The sequence below is a fragment of the Colias eurytheme genome, chromosome 23, assembly GCF_061535395.1.
Source record: "Colias eurytheme isolate Ceu_HAF_F1 chromosome 23, ilColEury1 Martin Lab GWU primary, whole genome shotgun sequence".
Classification (NCBI taxonomy): Eukaryota; Metazoa; Arthropoda; class Insecta; order Lepidoptera; family Pieridae; genus Colias; species Colias eurytheme.
Window position 1 is genome coordinate 532815 of NC_143002.1, and position 16969 is coordinate 549783.

Consider the following 16969-nt stretch of genomic DNA (forward strand, 5'->3'; position numbering starts at 1 on the left):
TAAGCTTATAAAATTATCGATTAGATTATTACGTTATGGAAGTCATACATTTTTACACATGACGTGCGCATCGGTGGCTACGCCGTGCCTTTCATTTTTAAATTTTTAATCACACATCGTAGGAATCTAGACCCCTACAACATTTTTAAGCCGTTTATGTGACAAACGTGCTCAAAAATATAATGCTCCAGGCACTATGTATAAATCAATATGAAAATAGTTGACAACTGATATCATCCACAGCAAATAACTATGCAAAATACTACCGTATTTCTTTATTCATTGGAAAATCTAGTAAAAAACGGTGTACTTTGTACTTAAATATTAATAATGCGGAACCTTACAAACAGGTTTATGTCGCACTTGCCCATTTATTCTGTTTAATATTCTAACAACGGTAAAACTCAAGAATGTTAAACATTTAAACTTTTAGGTCTATTTTTACGAAACTGATATAAATTACGAAGACTAACTTCTCCTTAAATTAATTTTAAGTAGATCTTGAAAGGGTTAATTGAATTCATTAAATGGCAATTAGATTTGAAATAATTAACTTTTTTTAAGTACACATTAATTTGTTTTATATACCTTATTAATTTTACAAACTTATTGCTATTATACTCGTCCATTAAATACGTTTTTATATGCTTTTGTTAATTGTTATATTGCTGAACTAATTTGGATGTAATAAAAATTTATAACACAGATATTAACGTTAATAAAAATATCAAATATTGATTGATGTCCTTCGTTTTTAACATTTGCATATTAACTTTACCTCGATTTTCGCGAAGTAAATTTCGTATATACTCACAACTTGCTTAGACTACTTGAACAAAATAAAACTAATCCGATCAGCCGTTTCTGCATGATAGAGTAACAAACATGCATTCATTCACAAAAACTATCGCATTTATAATAGTAGAATAATTAAAGGACCCTCACGACCCTAAATTTTAATATTATTAGATACAAATACATTTTAACCATCTTCAAAAAAGTTTCTCTATCTTATGTATTATGTATATTATAATATGGACATATGTACAGTGCACTGTGCAACATCCGTAACAGTAGTGCAAAACTATAAAATTCGAATAACTTTAACACCTAACAAAATATTTCCAAACTCGATACTGAAAAGTTAAATCGAGTTGCAGATGGCATCTTCAAGTTAAGCCGAACTTCAGATCACATGCAAATGGCATGTATTGTAAGAAATATACTGAGAAAAGAATACAGAATGTCTTTTTGTTGAGTTTAGCAGTGACGTAGCGCGGGCTTACAACGACCGGGGGCGCCTCGGGCCCATTGGGAAAGTGCATATTATGGTACTTAATATGATGATAATATAATGCATACGAAATTCATACATCAGAAATGCTCAGTAAGATGAACTATTAAAATGTATAATCAATATTTGTAATAGGTACTACGTATTTTTTACATTGTCCGAATTAAAAATTAGTGATTTATCCCGCCAGGAATTCAATAAACTGTCTAGATGTCTTAACAACTTTTCTTTTATATAAATAAACATAAATTGCGTTGAATAAACTATCTTCAAACTTTTTTTTAAAACTACTACTATATCATTGTATTGAAAACAGTCACAGACGACCAAAGACCGGTATATAAATAACATGAAAATGCATAGAAATTGAGAAAATTTATGAAACTTTAGAGACCGGCGTCATTTGATGAACTACTATAATGTATTACTAGCTTAACTGCAATAAATCTTCAAATTCAAAAGCTTTGCGGTCAATTTACTTATTTGTATTGATGGAAATATTTATTGTCGTCGTATTTTTTACGTATATTTTAATGTGTCTCGAAATAGTTTTTTACTACCAAGTTCTGTTGTTTGCAATAATTATTTATCTCACAATAGTAATTTAAACCAATTATTATCATATTTTTCAGCCAATAATCTATACATCTATACAAATATTATAAAGAGGAAAGGTTTGATTTTTTGTTTGTTTGTTTGTATGAATTGAATAGGCTCCGAAACTACTTGGCAGATTTGAAAAATTCTTTCACTGTTGGAAAGCTACATCATTTCTGAGTGACATAGGCTAGGTTTTATCCCGGAAATCCCACGGGAACGGGAACTATGCGGGTTTTTTTTTGAAAACGCGGGCGAAGCCGCAGGCGGAAAGCTAGTAATTTATAAAAAGAGCGTGTGTGCCGAGCAACACATGTCAGAAGTGAAACTTCTATGTAATATTCAAGGTACCAAAATCGTCGCCTTACTCCATGACGTGACAGTATTGCCATGACACGACCTTGCAATACTCTCAACGCGCCTAAAGAAGTATTCACTTCAAAAACACATGAAGCTAATTAATAACATAAATTACTAAAAAAAAATAATGACATGTATTTTGGCGCCAATAATCTCATATCACAGATAATGTATGCCAAAAATAACACGCTGTTTATTTGATTTTACGATGCAATAAAACGATGCACTTAATTTTATTTTAGAATGAATGTTTTATCGTGTTAAATCCTTTGTTTAGTATTGTTTGTTTGTTTGGCTTTACTTACCGTATAAATGTACAAACACACTTTGAATTAATGTCTGATGGAAACAATGAAATTAATATTTTATTGAAATTTATATTTTAAAGACATAAATTAACATTTTTAAATGAAGAGTATAGAAAATTATTATATTATAGTTTCCAGGCCTTCTTAAAAATTTAAATGGTCGAAAATTTGTGTAAAAATATTAACAGTTTGAAAATGTGTGACAGTAATTCACTAGCTCTAGATTAATATATTTCTATTTAATAGATCTTGAGTTAAATTGTAATAAAATAAAAAGTCTCAAAAGAAAGAAAAGAAAATTCCGAACATACCGTATGGTATAAAAAGTTTCCTTACGCAAAATATTATCAGAGGTTATATTATTATGTCAATAATTTGGCCTATAATCGGGTGTTCGTAAAAAGGCATTAAATGTGATCGTAAAAACGTAAACCCTTATATCGTTTTATGTCTTCACCAAGTGCGAGTAAGCAATTTGTGTCGTATTACCGTTGGATTTTACACCTTACGATATTTAATTATATCGTAAGGTGTAAAAGTCGTTAGTGTTTAATTATTTAATATTCAACTTATATTTTGTGTAATAAAATGATTGGAATTGTTATACAAATAACTATTATATTTCGATGGCGGAACAGCTGAACCAATTAATTTGTGTTAAGCAATTAATAGGAAAAAGTTTCCTGGAAAATGTACTTCAAAAGGTTGATTCAGAACAATAAAGGTTCTCAATATTTCACTCGAAGATTTTAAATTAAAAAATGCAGACCAATTACACGATTTAAAAGTGCTCCAAATAGATGTTTATAGTAACACATGTCAGTAGACACTTTTGTTATATTGTTAATACCAGTCACACACTCAGAATAAAAAAAGAGCGTGAGTGCCAAACACTCGTGTCAGAAGTGAAACTTCTTTGGTAAGATTCAAAGATGCCAAAATCGTCGCCTTATTCCATGACGTGACGGTATTGCCATGACGCGACCTTGTAACTTTACTTTCAACGCGCCTAAATAAGTTTCACTTCAAAAAGAATGTCACTACACATACTAAAGAAAAAGATAATAATCTTACATTAGATACCAACACACAAAAAACAAGATTCTCCATTTTGCACAGTCGGTTAAACATACTACATATTTAGCTGTACTACTTGGTGTTCCAATTAGTCGCTCAATACAGAATTTATGGACACCGCTGTCACCGACGAGTGGCCATAATTCATGTATTGATGTGAACCTAGCTTGTGTGACCTAGGAAGTGGCTGTACATCATTTGAGTGGTGAAATTGATATTTGATTGGAAGGAATGATTAGTTTATTGCTAAGTAATTGTTGTTTGTATTAAATAAATAATAATAATAATCAAAAATTAGGCGTTTTATTTGTTGTATAGTGTAGTTTTGTAGCGTGCACATGTTAGTTTTCATTTGAGACAAATCTTTATTTATTTCCGCTTATGTTAAAAGAAAAGAGAGATTTCATTTTTTTAATGTATAGAGTTCAAAAACTACTGTATCGAAATTCAGCTTATTTTACTATGATTTACCGACATAAGACATTTTTTACTCGGGTCACCGTGGATAAGCCGTGGATAAAGCCAGAGAAATGAAAAACGTGCTAATAAAAATAATAAATATCAAACAATGTTTATTTCCGAACTAAAAAATGATCATACGACGATTAATGACATAAAATATAAAAAAATAGTTAAAATTTAATATTGGAAAAGCGTGGGACGGATTTAACTACTTTTAAAACATTTGATGTCAAGCATCCTACGCTTTGTAATAGAACTTTCTAGATTTAATATGTAATTTATTGTTTTCTACTTATTACCTAGTTTGCTATAATATGTAATAGTAATTGAATTGAACTAGCACCAACACGCGGTTTTACTTATATTCCAAAGAAGCTATAACGTTATTTAGACTTCTTTGAAGCAAAATTCATCTAGTTCCGATCAAATGTTGTGCATAAAAATGTAACATGCATCCTAAAATATGTTTGCGTTTATAATAACAACGGGGTTTAAATACAAATCTGTAACGAATGAGTTAATAACTAACTTAAGAACTTATAAGTAAAATTATCGAATATTGGCAGAATCATGAATTGCAAGTTTAACCGCAATAGCTTATAGCTGTTGTAAGAAGAATTATCATATTATAATGTTTCGTATTTGCACAAATAATATGTACATATTATAAAGTCGTATACGCCAAATTAATTTAGGTAATCAATTAAGTTCGTACCGTACGGTTCGTACGGTACGGTACGGTTCGTACAGTACGGTAGGTTCGTACGGTACGGTACGGTTCGTACAGTACGGTATGGTTCGTACGGTACGAACGGTTCGTACGGTACGATTCGTATGGTACGGTACGGTTCGTATGGTAGGGTGCGGTTCGTACGGTACGGTACGGATCGTACTGTACGGTACGGTTCGTAAGGTACGGTTCGTATGGTACGGTTCGTACGGTACGGTTCGTACGGTACGCTTCGTACGGTACGCTTCGTACGGTACGCTTCGTACGGTACGGTTCATACGGTACGGTACGGTACAGTTCGTACGGTACGGTTAGTATGGTACGGTACTGTTCGTACGGTACGGTTCGTGCGGTACTCTTCGTACGGTACGGTTCGTACGGTACGGTTCGTACGGTACGGTTCGTACGGTACGGTTCGTACGGTACGGTTCGTACGGTAGGGTTCGTACGGTACGGTTCGTACGGTACGGTTCGTACGGTACGGTTTGTACTGTACGGTACGGTTCGTATGGTACGGTACAGTTCGTACAGTACGGTTCGTATGGTACGGTACGGTACTGTACGTACGGTACTGTTCGTACGGTACTGTTCGTACGGTACTGTTCGTACGGTACGGTTCGTACTATACGGTACAGCTCGTACGGTACGGTTCGTACGGTACGGTTCGTACGGTACGGTACGTTTCGTACGGAACGGTTCGTACTGTACGGAACGGTTCGTACTGTACGGTACGGTTCGTACTGTACGGTTCGTACTATACGGTACGGTTCGTACTGTATGGTTCGTACAAACCGTACCGTAGTACGGTTTGTACTTCGTACTGTACGGTACAGTTCGTACGGTACGGTTCGTACTATACGGTACGGTTCGTACTGTACGGTTCGTACTATACGGTACGGTTCGTATGGTACGGTACGGTGCTGTTCGTACGGTACGGTACGGTTCGTACGGTACTGTACGTATGGTACTGTTCGTACGGTACTGTTTGTACGGTGCGTTTCGTACGGTACGGTTTGTACGGTACGGTTCGTACGGTACGGTACGGTTCGTACGGAACGGTACGACACGGTTTGTACGGTACGGTACGGATCGTACGGTAATCAGTGCCATGTTAGTTGCTCTAACGCAAAAACGGCTGATCAGATCTGGTTGAAATTGTCATAATGATAGATCAATAAAAATAGTGTAGTCATTTACGTAGGTACAAGTTTATTGTCCGCATACGTGTTGATTAGACTCTTTATTTACAAAAATAGATATGACAAGAAAATAATAGCTCATATACTTTTATTCACGCGAGTAAAGCCACGTGCCAAAGTTAGCAAACATAAGCCAAAAAGTAACAACAATTCAACTAGATAGGCAGTTACGAGTCACGGGTCAGTGACATAATAAAACTTTAGATTGCTTTTTTCTATGAAACCCTCGGAGCAAGGGAATTACTGTATTCAAGTGCGGTGACAAAACTTCAAAATTGTATGTAGATAATATTACGTTAGTTTTTGTATTTATTTTTGTTGTTAATCACAGTATTTCGGATATAATCTTACTCAGATATAACTGTAAGGACCTGAATCTTCAATATTACCGATATACAAGTTTGTAGCCTGGCTTCGCATTGGCTGAACGGGGATAAACTGAAAAATATAATATAACTCTATATTATATTTTGCAATATTAATTATATAATATAACTCCTTAATATAACTCATTTAAAATATATAAAAGCTACAGAAGTCTTGTATTTTTTTATACTAATCGAATTAAAAATTGCGAATTTTCTCTGTCATGCCAATTCTTTAGTTCATATTTACGGCTACATTTCATACACCCAAATAATAAATACTTAAAGAACACAAGCAAAACCTGGGCACATCACTAGTTAAAGATATTAAAATCAATGTCCCCTTCACTGTGACCTAACATAACTAGTAATAGGGCATCTAAATATAGCCGTACGGGAGGGTCCCTAACTCCTTATAAGTTAATGTCTACCATAGACGATATTGGCTATGTCCTGTGGTTTTACTCGCGATAAAATCCTAAAGAAATTTGAACATGAATTGCGCTAAATAGTAAATGTAAACTATAGTTTGTAAGGTTAATAGATCATACGTTTTAGAGGTTCGATGGCACAAACATAAATAAATAGCTTTCCGTCCGTGCAGTCAAAAGAAAATCTGTAAACATCTCCCGTTCCGCTCGCGCCCGCGCCGTCTCAAACTATCTATGCACCAAATTTGAAATTTTATACAAATCGGTTCAGTGGTTTAGGCGTGAAGATGAGATAAACGGACAGGTAGATAAACAGAGTTATGTAATTTAACTCTTCCTGTTTTATTACTCTTCAGCTATATTATTTTTTTAAATTATAAAGCTGAAGAGTTTGTTTGTTTGAACGCGCTAGTCTCGGGAAGTACTGATCCGATTTGGAAAAATTCTTTCGGTGTTAGATAGCTATATATCATTACGCGACCAACAGGAGCGGAGTACTGCGGGTAAAACCGCGGCACGGCTTGTAATTTATATATATAAGAAAGTTGTTTTTCCAAAACTGTGTGTTTATTCTTATTATTCGTACATGTCCGTTGGCATACGATTACTAAGATAATCTATCTTATCTAAAGAGAAATCAACGGAAACGCTAATCCAATTTTGAAAATAATAACAGTTCCCTGAAAGCAATTAAGATGCGTGTAATGCGGATGAAGTCATGATATTATCTGTGCCAGTATATGTTACGTATAAAAAGTAATAAAACGGATTAAAAAAAACTGATTCTTTTAACTCGAAGTTTAAATAATAACAGGGTTTATTTATAGTTTATACGATAACAATTTTTAGGGTTCCGTAGCCAAAATGGCAAAAACGGAACCCTTATAGTTTCGTCATGTCCGTCTGTCCGTCTGTCCGTCTGTCCGTCTGTCACAGCCGATTTACTCGGAAACTATAAGTACTACAGTGATGAAATTTGATGGGAATATGTGTTGTATGAACCGCTACAAAAATATGACACTAAATAGTAAAAAAAAGAATTGGGGGTGGGGCCCCCCATACATGTAACTGAGGGATGAAATTTTTTTTTTCGATGTACATACCCGTGTGGGGTATCAATGGAAAGGTCTTTTAAAATGATATAAAGTTTTCTAAAAAACATTTTTCTTAAAGTGAACGGTTTTTGAGATATCAGCTCTCAAAGTCGTAAAAAGTATGTCCCCCCCCCTCTATTTTTATAACTACGGGGTATAAAATTCTAAAAAAAATAGAGGTGATGCATGCTAATTAACTCTTTCAACGATTTTTGGTTTGATCAAAGTATCTCTTATAGTTTTTGAGATAGGTTGATTTAACTGTAATTTATTATATTTGCTGCTACGGAACCCTTTGTGCGCGAGCCCGACTCGCACTTGGCCGGTTTTATTTCATATAAATATCAGTGAAAGTATACGTATACTTTAGTTCTTGTTAAACATACAGCTATTTAACGTCTGTCTAATGTCTATTCTGTTTCCAAAACTTTCATTAAGCTCATAAATAATGAATTACAATATTGAGCTTCAATATTATTCCGCGAATAATGATACACAAATAACTCTATTCTAAGAACGATTACAACGGATTTAAACCCGTTAAATTACGTAAAAAAATCCTTTCCATGTATTTTTTGCGTGTTTAATTTTTAGCTGTAGCACAGTAATTATACCCTACGATACATATAAATTATTCGTAGAGCGTAACACTTCATCTAGTAACATTTAAAACGCGTTTAAAACCCGTTAAAATCCCCGTAAAAGCAATCCACAAAATTTACTGCATGTCTACAGATATATCGTCGGCGTAAATTTATCGTTGTGATTAATTATGTCGCCAATTCATTATTTTGAACGTTCGTGTGTTTTGTAACTGGCTTATAAATACCCTGAAAACGATTATTTTCAATTATCACTTAAAATAAAACGTGTGTTCACGAAATTGAGGTGTTACAAATTACAATATTGTCAGAAGTAAGTATTCTTGTTACATTTTATTTACTTATTTGTGGATTTCGCGTTTCAACCGATTTACAAAAAAGAGAAGGTTTTAAGACGGTTTAGTTTGTCGAACTTGTAATGCAAAATTAAGTTTAAAAAATGTACAAAATTGTAAGAAATAATATTTTAAAATTCATGCAATGCATTAAAAATTAAAACCGAGAGATAAATTATTACATGGAAAAAGCTGTTGAAAATATAATTTTCATCTACAATTATGTATTTTCTCTGAAGTGTAGTTATTATAAATAAATTATCGTACAATACATTTTCTCTTTTATCTTTATCCAATTTATGCGTTTTGCACAAGTTTCGTAGACACATTATTAATATTTATGTTCTACACGAAGCGTTACATTTTATACAAATTGTGATTTAATAGTACTTTAATATTTATGAGCGACTGAAAAAATGTTCCAAGTTACAAATCGTATTAGATAAAAGAGCTTATAGGTGATTGTGTTTTTTATGTTGCGAATTATTCGTAGATTCATTTATTTAATTTGAGAAATATGTATTACAATAAATAAATTTTTTATTTGTCACTATAACTACAATAAAAACCAAAAACAGAATAATTATGAATTGATATTCTTAAACAAATCCTTATTACTATTTTCGAGTTTTACTTTCTAATAAATATTGTAATAATTGTCATATTAACTACTATGCAAAAATAAATCCAATTAAAAAAAACTTCCCAACAATACAATGTATTAACACGTTCAATTGATAATATTAATTAAATTAAAAGAAACAAATGAAGATAATAAAAATACAGACACTCCGATAAAGATAATAAAAACTTTCAGTACTCACTTTTCAAAAAATCGGCCAAGCAGCTCACGTACACTCACAAATTGAATTCTAACAAACACTAATATAACACGTTCATACCTACGTAATTATTTCCAAGCACTCCTTTGTTACTCGAAAACTTTCGCGCGCGAAACTTAAAGCGCTCGACGTAAACTCTGCACACAACCACTCAGCACGCGATTCGCGCGAACACTAAGTCCTCTGAAGGAATTTCTTCGGCCGAATTTTCATTTCTATCACGAAAAAAAGGCGGTTGGCCGTTCGAATTACGAATGTTCAACTCGCGTTGTCTATGGCCAAATTGTTTCCATTTATAGGCAAAGGTTTTTTATGATTCAGCCAAATTTTTATAGACATTTGATCTGGTTTCGATAGTGCGATCTTTTATTTTCTAGTTTAGCGCCGAAATGATGCTTATAAGTTCCTAGTAAGGATAAAAAGATTTCAATTTGAGATTTCCGAGGTCTTTCAGTTATTTATATGGTGGAGATGCGATAGCAATCGCCGATTTATTGAATTTATTGTCTTTAGAGAGCGAAGCTTTTCTTATAACTTTCGTGTGTGGTTAGAAATCATATAGTTTTCTATTAATTTCGTTGATGTAGAGTAAATATTGATAGAGCGCAGTGCTTATAAAAAATGCAAGAGCGTGAAGGGTCACTTGACCATTCCAGTGTCTCTACAATTTAATTGGAATATCACTTGAACTTTGTCTTAATTCATTTTGTTTGTATATCCGCCATTTTTTTTTTTTCAATCTTATTCATAATAATATAATAATATTATAGATCATATTTTTCTAATTGTTACATTTTTATGTTTAAAATCTAAAAAAATACAAAATATAAACGCCTCTACCATATTGGAAATTTGTACACATTATATACTTATAAGCCTTAATAAATACTTATAATAGAAAGTCCATAATGGAAAGCTAGAAAATATTTTAACAAAAATAGTATTTCTCGAAAATTAGAAATGAAGAAGCTCTTAACAACATGGCCGTTTCTCTAAAAGCTTAATGTGAAGCGATTTCTTACAAGAACCACTCGTAGACTTCGCTAGCTATATTGATACAAACGATCGTAATTTGTGCACAATCCCGGATAAACTGAAGCTATTAATTATTACTGTTAATTGCTCTAATAAGCCCTAATGGAATAATTGACACGCAAGTATAAGTTAGCTGGCTAACAAGGTTAATCTATAACTTTATGGGATATAGATGCGCGTTCTTTTTTTTTCAAATTATTCACAGGCCATATTCGTAAAAATATTTAAAAAAAAATCAACATTGTGTTCTAAATTTGAAATTTGGTGGGAATGGTGCTAACTATAAAACATATCATTACTCATTAGATAAATTTTCTTCTAAAGGTTACGGTATTTTAAGTGTTTCAAGCGTGTGTGGAAACAAATGTGATTGTGCGACGTTCCTCATTATTTTCAACAAGACGTTACTTTCCAATAGTTTCAATATAAAGGTGCGTAGCTAGAAAACTATTGCGATTTATATAAATTTTACTTTGTTCCATTTTTCATACTGTATTACCAATTTCTTATACTTTATAGAAAATATTAATTTACATCAATCTGATATTCTAAGCAAAAAACACATCCAAATTCAACTTCAAGACGATCATTCTCATTCATTTATGTAAGCATCAAACCTCTCAAATTTTCCGCCATTATTAAATAAACCATAAATTATCTAAACTCAAATCAAAGACACGTTTAACGTTTTTATCTAATGGCCGAGCCCCGCCCACCAATTAATCATTTAAAAACATCAAAGTATATGACGAATGTGATTTTAAAATGTCTTATTTATCATACTAATGATGTGAAAGACTAATGATAAATTAAATATTTTCTATGATATACAGGGTGTGCTTAATAATTTGTACATGTAAGTTTTTTATGAAATTACTAGCTTACCGCCCGCGGCTTCGCCCGCTTGGTGTAAAACCTAACAAATTATATGCTAAAACCTTCCTCTTAAATCACTCTATCTATTAAAAAAACCGCATCAAAATCCGTTGCGTAGTTTTAAAGATTTAAGCATACAAAGGGACATAGGGACAGAGCAAGCGACTTTGTTTTATACTATGTAGTGATAGTGAAGGGCAGCATTTAGAGTTTGATAACTAGTGCTTTTGAACCTCTTTAATAATCTCAAATGTTACTCAGTGGTAATGGACTTTTCTAGTGGCAAACTAATTATTAAATTGGTCCAATATTTTTTGACTTTATTCATTACATACTTACATTACGAATAAACAATTCTTTCCTCTTTATAATATTAGTGAAGATAAGACAAACGTTTAGGAAAGATCCTCTAGAGAGCAGCCGCAAAAAAGACGGCAATTTTCGTATAATTAATACGAAAATTGCCGTCTTTTTTGCGGCTCAATCAAATGAAACAAATAGAAATAAGAAAGTCAATATTAATGGATAAGTCGTTTAATGAACTAAAAATACACTTATTATATTAGCATTTAAGACAAATCTTATAAAACTACACACGCTCATGTAACTAAATTTATGAGTTGTTACCTAACTTATGGGCTTAACTACTGTCATTTTAACACACATTGAAGCTCACAAGTCACAATCCTTTGATAGGTCATAAACATTACAACATTTACACAATAAGTAATTATTTGTGAGTTTATTTCTTACTTGCCTACAAGCAACAGCTTAGTTATAAGTGACTAGCTGTGCCCTGCAGTTTCACCCGCATTGCTCAGCTCCTATTGTTCTAGTGTGTTGATATGATATATAGATGATAGTCTATAGCCTATAGCCTTCCTCGATAAATGGGCTATCTAACACCGAAAGAATTTTTCAAATCCGACCAGTAGTTCCTGAGATTAGCGCATTCAAATAAACAAATAATAATAAAGCCGCAAATTGCCAAGTTTTCAAGCATTTATTTAATTAAAAAACACCCTGTACAAACCTATTTCTACCTTCGCATGTTATCTGTCATGTTTTATAGTATACGTGTATATTTCAAAGGGATTCCTGCGCGTGCGCAGTGATGCAATCACTAGATCATCCGTGATTTAACCGACAGTGAAAAAATAGTTACGGAGATTTTTATTCCTGTTTTTTGGAATAATTTTAAGGGTACTAGTATATCGACACTAATATAATTTTTTAACCAAAAACATTGAAAATCTGGAATTCAGAATGCACGTCAGCACATTTTGTCAGGTAGATCTGAAAAATGAAGAAATGATACATAAAATTGTATATATTTCTGAGTGCTCTAAATTTAGATTCTTAATTAAAATAAAATAAAAAGACTCTGAATTAAGAATCTAAATTAAGACTCTGAATTAAGACTCTGAATTAAGACGCTGAATTAATTATGCATTAAGATATGCATTCCGACTGTGTGAGTCTGACCTTATAGTGTAAACATTCAGCCACAAACAAAAAAACTTTTTTTTTTTGCTATTTGAATAGCCATTTAAAAAGTCACAACTAGAAATCAAACTTAGGAACTCGGTGATTTTCATTCCAAACGTAGACAAATAATACGAGAGTTAATACATGTTAATTCTACGGAACCATTTATATAAGAGTCCGACTCGTATACGGTGGATTTATTTTTAGTATTACACAAACAAACTGCGGAAAACATCTCTAAATCTTTCAGAGGACAGATTAGGTATATTCTCTACCAATAGTCCTATTTCTTGTATTTTTTACATTTTAATAAATAAATTATAATAAGTAGGTACTTACTTAAATTGCGTTTTAAACTGACTTCAAAAAATTGAGGATGTTCTCAATTAGACTCTATTTTTTGTCTAGTTTTGACAAAATGAAAGCGGTTTAGTGCCTGTTTAAAAAATATATAACTTCTCATATCATTATTAAAATAGATACTTCATTAAAATATAAAAACACATAGATACAGTTAAAAAAAAATAGAGTAAAATAATAAGACATTAAAATGTATTTTGCGTTCAAATGAAAATATGTCAATTTAAATTTATATGTATGAACCAGATTGGTTTAACGTTCTTGTTATTGAATTAATAAAATTCTCTGCGTAAATATTTAAAAGGGCGTTTATTTTATACCGTGTTTAATCTCCGGTTTTCTTTTTATTTCTGTCTTCATTATATTAGCTTAGTTCTATCACAGATATTATATAATACTACTAGCTTTCCGCCCGCGGCTTCGCCCGCTTTGTCTAAATCCTAAAAAATTATATACTAAAACCTTCCTCTTGAATCACACTATCTATTATAAAACCGCATCAAAATCTGTTACGTAGTTAGATTTAAGCATACATAGGGACATACGGACAAAGAAAGGGACTTTGTTTTATACTATGTATTGAAAATATATTATATATATAATATTATTATATTATAGTGAAGACAGCATAGGACAATGATTATGTTTACAAATTTAGTGCATGTCGAGGCAAAACATGATGTTTAGGTATAATTTGTTTATGGCTCTTCTGTTATGAAAGTGGACTTGAAATGAATTATAACCCTCCTTAATTTAACAGAATGGCCTAGGGTTGCCACTTTACGGTAAAATCTTTTAATTAATGTTTATGTGAACTCCAAAATAATCGATACGATAGAGTCGATACATTTGCCCTAATAATTTTGATAAACACTTGAGCACAATATTAAGAAACTTTTCAATCGCTTAATTTAAACTCCATAGCTTTACAAAAGCTACTTCATAGAAAAATCTTATCTAATTTTAGTCTACGAAATGAAAACTTTGTGCAAAATGTCTTGAGGTTTGAGTAATGGCTGTAACGGTGACAGCCCTAAAAATGGCGGACGAAAATATCAAAGTTAACCCTGAAGCCTTAGTCCTTCGCCTACGTTATATCAAAATATCCTCATTTGAATAAATATGAATTTTACAAGCTTTTATACGTCACGCAGTTTGCTGGGTCTGAAAAATGTTCGTCTCGGAAAGTCTGGATCCTCTTATAACAGTTGAATTACGCACTTACTATTCTAACCGACTTCCCAAAAAAATGATTCTAGTTACATAGTTTTACCAAAAACCTGCTGTTTTATTGAATAAAATCCTGTAGTAACAAAAGCTCCCTTTTTTTACCAAGATAGTTAGTATAAAACTTTAATCTTTAACTTAAGTATTTGTCTATGTTTTATTGTATTTTTAAAGGAAAAACAAATCCTTTCCGCGCGATATGAGTCGAGCTCGAGCGTCCATTGATGAAGCATTCCTGAGTCCTGACATAATCTGTAAAGGCAAGGGCTTTTGTCCATTCAGCCAAGTTTTATGTCAACTTGCAATAAATATAGAATGAAGTACTTTATATATTTGATAGATATACATAATAAGTTAATTTATTCATAATATCGAGTGTAATATTATTGCTTTAGGAGATATATACATATACTTAATTTTGAACATAATTATTTTTCTTGAAGCAAAATATCACAATAACCGATCTTTCCTCAATATAATCTGTGTGTATTTATAAAAAAGCACACGTGCTTTCTTTGTTTATTTGTCATCAAAATACGTGAAACAATTAATATATCTGTTACAACATTATAACCAAAATGATAGCACGTCAAGCGAGAAAGATTATATCCTTAGCGTTGACATTAAAAAATTCGAATTTCGAATTCGAATCGTTTGGCGCGTAAACAAAAACGCGGGAAAAATAAATTGGTCAGCATTCCCGCCACAGATTAATTAAAACGACAGAACAATACTTTATTGTCTTGGAGGCGAATAATCAACTAATTATTTGTGATTTATTTTGGGAAACTACTTTTGGTATCGTTTGGATCTACAAATATGGTAAGCTCTGGGTCATTGTACGATGTTTTCAAAAGATTCACGTAGGCTTTATTTATGTTGTTGTCACTTGATCACGTAATGTTACCAAAACAAGTTAAATGAGATAATTTGAATAGAAAAATATATATAAGTTATTGCATAGCTTTTATCTCGGACTTTGAGCGCGGCGGCCGAATGTAAAAATTCCGTAACGAAAAAACCTAACACCCTCCACTCCAACCGGCACAGCGATGCGATGCTATGCAGTATGCAATAGCCGTGGCAGTCCTCGAGTACACCACTACATGTATTTTTTTTATATAGGTTATAGTAAAACTTATAAATTTTTGTATTTCAGTAGGTACCTACTATATGAATGCTTACAGAGTTTGAATTAACGATCTCCAACCCATACATAATGTTCATAAACTATGTAAAAAAACAATATACCACCAAAACCCAAATACATTTCATAGAAAATTATAAAAAACGTGAATCACACTGAACTTGACACACATAATTATATTGTATGACGAATTCTTATCAAAATTTCAGGAAACATTCCGCGGTATTCCCAGGGTGTTTTATCCCGCTTTAATTCTGATAATTTTATTATCATCAAATATTGTCCTTCTTTTGTCGTTTGCTAAAAGTTGAATGAGGGGTCAATGACCTTGTCAAAAATGTAAGTTAAATAGCTATTTTTTGCCATTTATGAAGGAAAGATACAATTATTTAGACAATAATCTTATATATAAAATTCTCGTGTCACAATGTTAGTCTGCATACTCCTCCGAAACGGGTGGACCGATTCTCATGAAATTTTCTGTGCATATCGGGTAAGTCTGAGAATCGGCCAACATCTATTTTTCATATGTACGACGGGCGAAGCCGGGGCGGACCGCTAGTTATAATATATATTTTATTTATTTATTTATTTATTCTTTATTGTACATAATATACCAAACATAAATAAGCTATTCTATAATTACAATTAAGATACAATGAAAACACACGGCAGCAATCTCTTCCAGGCAACCCTGATTGGTAAGGAATGTAAGCTAGAACGCGACTTGGCGCAAATTCAATGAATAAATTAAGCATTACAATATATGTTATTAATAAAAACAATATACATATATATTATATACAATAATAACAATAAAAAAAACCTTATACCTTCTATATACCTTCAATATTAATACAATTAAATTTACTATACAGCTTACTTTTATTTTATATTCAAACAAAAACAGAAAACTCAAAATAAAATTCGTATCATGTAATTTTTAGGGCGATTAATATTGTTTGAAACTACCACAGATTCAAAAATCGCTTGCTCTATTTAATTAAAACTGTACAACGGAAGGAAAAAGAACAATAAACTCGAACGAAACATAATCAATTTCGGTGAAGAGGTTTTCCTCAAACAAATGCACAAACTGTGGGCAAGGTCGGCTATTTATGAATGGGCTGAATCATTTCA

The 16969-nt window shown here is 32.2% G+C and overlaps 1 protein-coding gene across 2 annotated transcripts in view; it reads right to left on the reverse strand.

Moving 5' to 3' along the window:
* Positions 1-9851, reverse strand: part of LOC149898084 (thyrotropin-releasing hormone receptor-like) — a 62544-nt gene extending 52693 nt beyond the window's left edge. For both annotated transcript variants that reach the window (XM_090115392.1, XM_090115393.1), the window contains exon 1: positions 9679-9851. The gene's annotated coding sequence lies outside the window, so the exon portion shown is untranslated. The remainder of the gene's footprint in view (positions 1-9678) is intronic.
* Positions 9852-16969: the final 7118 nt, after the last annotated feature.